The sequence below is a fragment of the Talpa europaea genome (assembly GCF_964194135.1).
Source record: "Talpa europaea genome assembly, chromosome: 14".
Taxonomy (NCBI): Eukaryota; Metazoa; Chordata; class Mammalia; order Eulipotyphla; family Talpidae; genus Talpa; species Talpa europaea.
The window spans coordinates 56356129-56366359 of record NC_140082.1 but is presented as its reverse complement, the minus strand read 5'-3'; the positions used below and the strand labels follow the sequence as shown (position 1 = coordinate 56366359).

General features: G+C 46.6%; 1 pseudogene across 1 annotated transcript; it reads left to right on the top strand.

Moving 5' to 3' along the window:
* The first annotated feature begins 519 nt into the window (after window positions 1–519).
* LOC311184071 (Fanconi anemia core complex-associated protein 24-like) lies at window positions 520–1163 on the top strand (annotated as a pseudogene). Its single transcript has one exon. The product of its transcript is annotated as a Fanconi anemia core complex-associated protein 24-like (transcript).
* Window positions 1164–10231: the final 9068 nt, after the last annotated feature.

Sequence of the window (10231 nt, the reverse complement as noted above, 5' to 3'; positions counted from 1 at the left end):
CCTAATCAAGGATTAAAGGTCCTTTTGGGGATGACAGGAAGACAGATCATAGGATAATTTTTGGCAGTTATCAGGGGTTTTAATCAAGTTGACCTGGCTGTCTTCATTCAAAGAACCGTGGTATCATAAACTGACTCACTTCTTGGAATGGATTTAGGGGCCATGATAATTTATGTTTATGATTCAAGTGACACTTTGTTCACTTGACCTGTAACTTGTCAAGTAAGAACTCTGTAAAAAAACAAACAAACAAACAAACAAACAAATAGTGATGGGCTCCAGGTGGACTGAGGGCTGAGCCAGAGTGACAGGGACCAGGCAGGAGGCATAAATGAGGGACTTGGCAACCAGCACTCCAATCTCCTGCGTCTTAGACATTGGCAGATGATTCAGTCCTTTAAAGAACAACACTGCAGATGGGCTCCTACCACTCCCAGCTGGGAGTGGAATGTGGGACCATGTGCAGGTCAGTCTGCTCCAACACTTTCTTGTGGTTCCCTCCTTCGATTGAGGCCACCAATGGAAAGGAGTCCTCCTAATGGTGCAGGCACCATGCACCTGCCCTTTGGTCACATGTGGCTAATGAGAAATGGCACGGGTGCCAGCAGGTACAGGAGATGCAAGGGAAAGACAAACTCGTGTTTGAGGATGGCTTGCCACTGGTAGATTTTTACCTATCCTGCAGATCCTGTATTCTTTGTATCACCGACGCTGATTTGGTGGCAGGGAATGGCTACAGAAAGTGGCTTGTTCGGGCTAGAAATTCTAATACTCTTCAAGGGATTGTAGCAGTTGAAAAAACTCAAATGAGTGAACAGTACTTCCCAGCCATACAGAAGTTTACTGTGTTGGACCTAGGGATGGTCTTGCTTCCAGTGGCCAGCCAGAGGGAGGCATCCTGCCTCATTATGAAGTTAGTTCAAGAGCAAACCAAAGATCCCAGTAAAAACCCTTTTCTCATGAAGAAACAGGCTCAGATTTCTGAGCCCCACCTTCTTAGAACCGTGCAACAGATCTCAGGGATTGGAAAAACTAAAGCTCCCCTACTGCTTCAGAAGTTTCCAAGCCTCCAGCAACTCGGTAAAGCTTCCATCCAACAACTGGAGCCAGTGGTCAGACCAGCAGCAGCACAGCAAATTCACTCCTTCACTCAGTCCAGGTGACACTTGCCGCCTTCGTTCTGCAGTGTTCTTTTAGACCACAAGGGACAGGATCCTGTTTTCTTTTCATATTTCAAAGCCAAAACAAAAGAATTCCTCTCCAGCAACTATTGGAAGAGTCCAGATTGGAGCCTGCCTGTTGTCCTGCCCTACTCTCTGGGTCCAGATATTTCAGCTAGTGCGTCCCTGGGGGCACTGCCCTCCTCCTGCTGGCCTGAAGAGGGCCAGTGGTGCTCTTCCAAAGAGTGCATTTAATTAGAGATGCTCAGACTCAGCAAGAATCCAGCTTGGGAAGATTTTTATGTGACCTTGATCTGCATGTATCATGAAAAAGGCTTATCAAGTTTCAGGTGATAGATAAGACTATCTGAAAGAAACAAATAATGAAGAACTGTGGACCATAAGCCCCTGTTCCTGGTGGCAGAGCTGCTGTTCTCCAGGTCTGTGCTTTGAAAACTACTGCCAGTGTAAATAAACAGTGGGACTAAATAAACAGTGGGACTGCCTTTTTTCTTCCTCCCTTCCTCCCTCCCTCCCTGGTGGCTGCACAGTTTGTTTATAACATGAGGCACATCTTCCGAACACACAAAGCCGGAGTCTGGAGTTCCTATTTAAAGATAAAAAGTCTCGGGTGTCCCTGGTGGCACAAGGGAGTTAAGCACCACACTATGAAGCGATCTGCAGCCCCTGCAGCATGAGTTCCATCCCCCGCCGGCCAGGGAGAAACCCACATGGTGAGGCAGACCTCTCCTGTCTCACCTGCTGCTCTCCTCAGCAGTGTGTTTCAGTCAGTCTGCCTGTTCTGCTCCCCATGCTGTCTCTGGTGAATCCTTTCACTGCCCCCGGCATCTCTGGCCTGTATCCCAGCCCTTGTATGTGTAAATAATCTTTATTAAAAAAATAAAAAAAATAAAGATAAAAAGCGAGTGTGTGTGAGGGAGGAAAAGAATGTTTGTTAATGTATATCCCAGCAATGGGAAGATCTACATGGGGCAGCTGAATGCAGAGAGGAGAGCCAGGGACCAGGGATGCAGCCGCTTGTTCAGAAAAGTAAATACAATTAACGATGTGTTCAAAAAAAAGATCAAGTAAGAATTCTGTAGGCTTCGTATCAATCTCACTTCTGGACACACCTGGACAATGCCAATGTGCCTGAGTCAGGTGGATCTGATTGCTCCTTGTACCCAGCCATCTATTATGTTCATGAATGAAGAAATGTGTTACATCATTACTTGTAAGTGCTGAGTAAGCGGTATGCCTAGCAAACCATTAGTTTTTTTATAAATCAATCTAATCATTATCAAAAGTCTAAAAGCATTCCATGATTTTTGAACCGTTCGCTGAATTTTCATGTTCAAATGTGACATTGACGTTCCATGTAGAATGGAAAAGTCCTTTCCCTCCATAGGACATAGTCCAACCAACTCAACTGTCCGTCGTCATCTATGCTGCTTTTACACACTTGTGGATGATGCGACTTTTCTAGAATGTACTATAGGAGAAAGGGTTATAACATTAAATGTGCTTGACTATTTATACATACATATGACTACACGCACACATGCTGTTAGGCACCTGCATGGACCAGGAGTCCTTCTGGAAATGAAAACTTTACAGGAGTCTAGCACAGCATGTCAGCATAGCAATCTCTGGTAATCAGGCTGTGAATGTGGGAATAGAGACAGTGACCACATGAGCTGGGGGTCTCAGGACTTTGGGCCCTGGTGAATGTGTGCCCCATGACCAGCAGGGGGCACTGTGGGATGGCCCCTGGGCAATTCACTCAGAGGAGCCAGGGCCTGGGGGCTGAGTGCTTGGCTACCTGATGGAGATTGAACTGTTGTGTCCTCCCTGGTCCGGCACAGCCCTCTGAGCAGGGCCCTGTGTGTGGTGTCAACAGGTGCTTCCTCCCAGGGCTCTCCCAAGGGGTGAAGCAAACCCTCGTCTTTCTCAGTGTGGGGTGTGAGCTGAGCTGCAGCACTAAGGCTCAGGGAGGGCTGAGAAGTCCCTGGATGGAAGCCCATTTGCATGCACAGCCCCTCCTGTGGCAGAGGGTGGGGAAGAAAAGGAGGCCTGGGGAGCCCAGCCCCATGTGGGGCTCAGGGGCTGTGAGCACCATGGCCTGGACGCCTCTCCTCCTCGTGATCCTCTCTCACTGCACAGGTGGGGACAGGCCTCAAGGACCAGGTGTCACTGCAAGCTTTTTTCAGTCTGTCTCACACAGTAATTCATAAAATTGTATCTGGTCCTTGTCCCTTCACCCATGAGTGTCTGTACTTGCAGGTTCCCTCTCCCAGCCTGTGCTGACTCGGCAGCCCTCCCTCTCTGCGTCTCCTGGAGCAACAGCCAGACTCACCTGCACCCTGAGCAATGACGTCAGTGTCCAGAGCAAAAAGATATTCTGGTTCCAGCAGAATCCAGGGAGCCCTCCCTGCTATCTCCTGAACTACCACACAGACTCAGATAAGGGCCAGGGCCCCGGGGTCCCCAGCCACTTCTCTGGAGCCAAGGACACCTCGGCCAACGCAGGGCTCCTGCTCGTCTCGGGGCCGCAGCCTGAGGACGAGGCCGACTACTGCTGCGTGGTCTCCCATGGCGGTGATTCTCACAGTGACACACACAGAAGGGGACATGGGACAGGAACCTCAGCCTGCTCACAGTATTGTTATGTGGCCATTTTTAAATAATTGTGCATATGCACACTATACGTTGAAATACCTCTGAGTTCATAATGGATCTGCTACAATTAAACATTCAGTGTTTCTAAAACCTCAGGAAAAATAACTAACATTAAGAATAAACTAACGAATGACTCTGGAAGGCTGCCAAGTTATTAATGTGATTAATCGTGAAGCTGCCCTTTTTCTCTTACCCAGGTAAGGAAGAGGAGACTTCCCCACTCTCATTCTCAGTGTCCAGAGACCCACCCCCCGCAGGTGCACAGTCCTCACAGCGGGGACTCTGCTCCCCAGAGACACTTCCCTCCCAGGAAGTGGGGGAAGGAAGGGCCCACGAGATTGTGTCCCAAGAAACAGGCACGAAGAGGTGAGATGCCGTGTGAGGATCAGGCCCAGCAGGAATTTCAGACAGAGCTGCCCTGCGCTCTCATGGGCACCTCAGCCTTCAGTTGTGGAGTCGGGATGGGGGTCAGGCATAGGGAGTTGATGACTCAGGACGTGAGGACAGCAAACCCCGTTGTGGGACATGAAAGGGTAAGAGCGATTCTCCACAATGTGAACCAGCCGAGTCTACACCAAGGAAGGGGTGAAATAGAGACGCTCTTAGAGCTGACACCACACCGGACCCCTGGGGACTCCCGTGAGTGGTGTGCCCCTCTCCTGTCCAACAGCGCAGCGTGTGGGGTGGGCTGTGAGCATCAAGAGCAGGAGCTCCCCAATAATGGTCTGTGAGCCTCCTCTGGTGAAGCCTTTCATGAGTCCAGAATCCAGGTGACATTCTCCTGCCCAGGGAGCAGAAGAAACATTGGGGGTCCCCATGGCAATGTTACCTAAGCCTCAAAGGCATACTCCCTGCTGAGTGACCCAAGACAGATGTTACTGACCCCTAGATTCAAACTCATCCTCTGGCCCCTGGTGTCCACACCACCTCTGTTATGAAGGCCATGTCCTTGTTGCAGACCCAACGGCTCAGTTTGGGCCCTGCTGGCACGGTAGCTGTGAGCTCCGTCAGGTCCACCCCCTTCCCTTGCTCTGTCTTCACAAGGGAAGTGACAATGTTTCTTTTCTTACTGTTCTCCCAGTGCAGACGCATGCAGTTGCTACCAGATACAAAATCCCATTGATGGTTGGCAAAGAAAACAGACGTCCCACCTCTGGGACCTGGGAGACCCAGGTGTCCTCTCCCAGCACCTGCATGTCCTCACTCCGGGTCCAGGCCTTCTTCTCCCCCCATAACCCTGACCGTGTAAGGACGCTGGGCTTCTCTCTTGCCCTGCAGACTGCTCTCCTGAGCTGCTCCTGCTCTCTGGTCACCAGGAGACCCCTCCCCACTGGGACAGGTCTCTCAGACCTGACACTCACTATATCACTTCACCCCTTATTCCTAATTCCTTTCCCTCATTAGGGATGATATTGGATATATATCACTTCTCTAAACCTAGAGCTCACCAGATAGAATGATTACCACTGTTACCAACACGTGCTCTGGGGATCGTAAGCCTGGACCTTGGCTCTAGTTCGTGATGTTTTGGTTATGAACCAGGGACAATGTAGCAGCAAACCCAGTGGCCAGGTCATCTTAAACTATTGGGTGACATAAATGTTACATTTTGCTACCTATTGGTCCTCAGTGACCTGAAAAAACAATGTCTCAGATGCGCACACCTTGGAAGCGACCTACTCTTTTTTTTTTTTTTTTAAGATTTATTTATTTATACAAGCACTGGGTACAGTCAGAAGTGCGGGAGGGTGAGAGAATTCACCAGAGCCAGAGCGGGGAGCAGAGCAGGCTGACTGACGAAGTACACTGCTGAGGGTAGCAGTGGGCGGCAGGAGAGGTCTGCGCGCCATGTGGGACCCTCACCCAGGGGCCTGGGATCGAACCCCAGTGCTACAGAGGGTGCAGGCAGCTTTTCAGCCCAGCGCTCAACCGCTGTGCAACTGGGGAGTCCCCTGAAGCGACCTACTCTTTCTACTGCCTCAACTAGTGACAGTCAATGACGTGAGAACATCAGCACCCACCAGGAGAGCTGGGAGTGTGAAAAGCATTAGAAGATGTGCTATATTCTGAGCCTAATAGGGGGTGCTGTGGACTGGTGCTGAGAGCTCAGGGGACCTGGATAGGTAGGCTCAGAAAATGCATCATTGACTCTTGCATACTTGGGATAGCAGTGCCCGCCCTGCACTGAGCCACATGGGCACTCAGCACTGACTACTCCCTGCCTCCTACTTCAACTCCTCCCATCTTGGAGTCGTTGCCCAAGCTTATTTTGCAGAAAAGGATGATGGACCATCACACCGCAGGGATAAATGTTCACGAACTGTGATGGGTGAGGCTGTCTGGACACAGCACAGCAGATACTTGGAGATGCAAGAGTCTCAATTCCAACAACAAGACCTCCACAAGCAGAGCTTTGGGGCTTCCCTGCCAGGACACAGGCCCCTCCCATCATAACCAAAGGCATTCATTTCACTACAGGATTCGCTGTGGTGGGGTGTGAAAGGATGTGATGGGGGTGACATGTCCACTGCCTTTCATCCTGGCACCCTGCACAAGCAGTGGGCCATCTGTTCTTTCTGTCACCTTCTCCCCTTAATTCTAGGGTCCTGGGCCAGGCTGTGCTAGACCTGTTGTCTTGCACAAAGTATGTGTGTGTGTGTGTGTGTGTGTGTGAGAGAGAGAGAGAGATGAGTGAGCACCATCTTCTCTAATACTCTTCTAAGCCAGAGGCATCATGACAGAGTTTTACTAAATATGCAAGGAGCTATTCTAAAGACATAAGAAAGAGGCCATCTTTTATGTCTTTAGACATAATAAAAACCAGGACATCCAGTCTCACAAGAACTGTGTCATATTTGAACTTTAAGGACAATATCATTCGTCATTATAAGTGTAAAAATGCCTCACTTTATTGTAGAGACCATGTTATAGCAAGAAGGATCTATCTTGGCCTAAGGAGGATTTGGGTTGAGGCTCAGGCATTTGAGAAGTCTCAAATGGAGAACATGGATTTTGAGGGAGAGCAATCAGTAGTGTAAGTGAGGCATATGTCAGACATAGGTCCGTTCAGGAAAGAACTTCAGTGCTCTCAGCAGTGGCGTTTTGACACGCTGTAGGAGAAAAGGATACATATTTTGGATGCCATGCTGTGTAACTCCTGGATTCTGGAGCCTGAGCAGGGGGACAGGCATCAGCCTGGACCTTCAGATGGAAAAAGCACAGCCCAAAGAAAGCACATCCCTGGGTCAGGCAGACTCACCCAGAGCCACCAGGGGGAGCAGTTCTCTGTTCCTTCCTGCCTTGGGATGGCCTCCTGGGCCCTGGTTCTGTCATTTGCAACTTTCCAATCCTCAAGTCACCCCTACCTCCTGATTGCCACCCAGACTCCCCCACCAGGAAAGAATTGGTTTGGACCCTGGGGCCCTGAGGATAACTGAGACAAAATGCAAAGGTGACACAGGGCTCCCACCAGAGTTCGGGGGCCTTTCTGGCAACTGTGATGATGCAGTTTACTCATGATGAGCATGGAATTAATGTTTTAGTATTACAACTGTCATTTTCTTTGTATGTTACTTGCCTGCTCTTTCTCATTTATTTCAGGGAGCATAACCAATGGAAAACCAACATAAAAATTGTTGTTGCAACTGTAAAAGAGAAGAAAAACAAATAGCAAAGAGAAATCACTAGATACATGATTGATGATGAATGGGTGGATGGATGGATGGATCTATCGCTCGCTCATAGGTTGATTGATAAACAGGGAGTAGAGAAATAGATAGATGAATTTGATGACGTTTCTAAACTTCAAGTTTAGGAAAGAATCTTCTAAATTTCCAGAGATCACTGAGAGAATTCTGTTCACTTGTAAAGAAATACATAAAGTCACACATTCTTGGAAATATTAGATGCAGAATTGAAAGGGACAGGTTCTCAGATTTCTGAAGAGGGAAAGATTTAGGTTGATTATATTAAAGCAAGTTATTATTTAAGACTGAAAGAAAGAGGAAAAGAGTAAAATTTCAGAAATTAACTGTAAATTTAAGATTATCTAAAGATTGGTACATCTCGATAATGAAAATGGAAATGGTGAAGCAATTTTAAAGTACAATAAATTTAGAAATAGAGCAATATTTAAATAATGTACAATGTTTTGCTTTCAAAACTGAATTTTTACTAAAAAATAATGATTCAACTAACATTATGGGCTAAAAGTAAAGCCAAAGACTTTGCTGGAAAAAGAAAAAAAAAAAAAAGAAACCAAGCAAGATTTAGATGGGTTTGGAGATGGAAAAGAGTTAGAAGACTATGGGACACCTTTTCCTGCTTCTTTTAAGAATACCATTTTAATGTTTCTTTCAAGGCATGGGTAGTGAATATATATACATATGACTCATAATTATAGATCAGTTTTCCATTAGAAAACAGGCAAACATAATTTTTAGTACCATTGGACACACCTAAGAGTATACAGAACGTATTCTGGAAAAACAAAATATGAAAGTAAGATGCCAAACAAACACATATATATTGTATATGATAAACTTTTAAGAGAAAAAAGATACATTTGAGGAGAGCGTACACATGAGTTGAATACATAGCACACAGCAAAAACTAAAGGATGTTGAAAGTCAAGATTAAGAAAATCGGGCCTCCTCGGTGGCGCAGCGGTTGAGCGCTGGGTTGCGAAGCTGCCCGCGGCCTCTGCGGCGCTGGTTTGATCCCCGGCTGCTCCCCGGCCACCGGAGGAGGGTTCCACATGGCGCGCAGACCTCTCCTGGCGCCCGCTGCTCCCCTCAGCAGTGTACTTCGGTCCTTCTGCCTGCTCTGCTCCCCGCTCTGGCTCTGGTGAATTCTCTCACCCTCCCGCGCTTCTGACTGGACACAGCACAGCAGATACTTGGAGATGCAAGAGTCTCAATTCCAACAACAAGACCTCCACAAGCAGAGCTCTGGGGCTTCCCTGCCAGGACACAGGCCCCTCCCATCATAACCAAAGGCATTCATTTCACTACAGGATTCGCTGTGGTGGGGAGTGAAAGGATGTGATGGGGGTGACATGTCCACTGCCTTTCATCCTGGCACCCTGCACAAGCAGTGGGCCATCTGTTCTTTCTGTCACCTTCTCCCCTTAATTCTAGGGTCCTGGGCCAGGCTCTGCATGTACCCAGTGCATGTATAAACAAACAAACAAACAAAATAAATAAATAAATAAATAAATACATGCCTCTATTTAAAAAAATAAATAAATAAATAAAAAGATTAAGAAAATCTTTCATGTGATTTAGAGGAATGAGAACATGAAAAATCATGTATCACAATGCTTATGTCAGATACCTTCTAATTAAAATTAAAAATTTTAAAGTAGACCTGGGCTTTTCAAGTGATTATAGGGACAATCTACAATAAAGCTGTGGGTAGTGATAGAAAAATAATGGATATACAGATGCATGTAAAAATGTTTGAAACTCAAAGAACTATAACATGATATGCTGTTAGATATCCATTAACAAACTCCTTTATATACTCAAGAGAGCAATATCAAATCAGTAGAGAAAAAAATCTGAAAAAAATATATTAATTTTTATGTTCCTATTAACTTCTTTTGCCCTGGAAAGATAAAACACATTTTTGTCTGCTTTGGGATATTTGCAAAAACTCTCTCCAAAAAATGTCTGCTTCCAGTTTTATCAATGAACTTCATGAGATCTTTGTCTTCTTCTATTTGGAAATTTTAATGTCAATTTTTACAAGATTACTGTATTTCTTTCCTTGAGTTCCATTTTCTCTTACCTCATGATTTGTCTTAAGAGAAAGCTGGGGCCTCTCCTGGTGGCGCAGCAGTTGAGCGCTGGGCTGCAAAGCTGCCCGCAGCCTCTGCAGCGCCGGTTCCATTCCCAGCCCCCGTCGAGGGTCCCGCATGTCACACAGACCTCTCCTGCCATGCCCGCTGCTCCACTCAGCAGTGTACTTTCGTCGTTCTGCCTGTTCTGCCTGTTCTGCTCACCCGTTCTCTGGTGAATTCTCTCACCCTCCTGCGCTTCTGACTGTACCCAGTGCTTGTATAAATAAATTAATAAATCTTTAAAAAAGAGAAACCCCAGTCCACCACATAAGAGATATCAGACCCTATTCATCATCTGTGCCACTAAAACTTCAAAACTTCTTTAATTATAGCAGTACCTAGTAAATGTCCCTTTATGTTTCCATTATAATATCATGTTGCACATTGTTGGCTGTGTGACCAGACCATTTTATGTATGCATGCGTGCTCATTTGTCTGCCATTCAAACACCATGTATTTACATTATGAAGTTTTATTTTTTCCTTTGTTTTCTAAGATGTGTGGTCTCACTATTTGTAATTACTGAATGTGGTGTAGAGGCCAAGTGCAG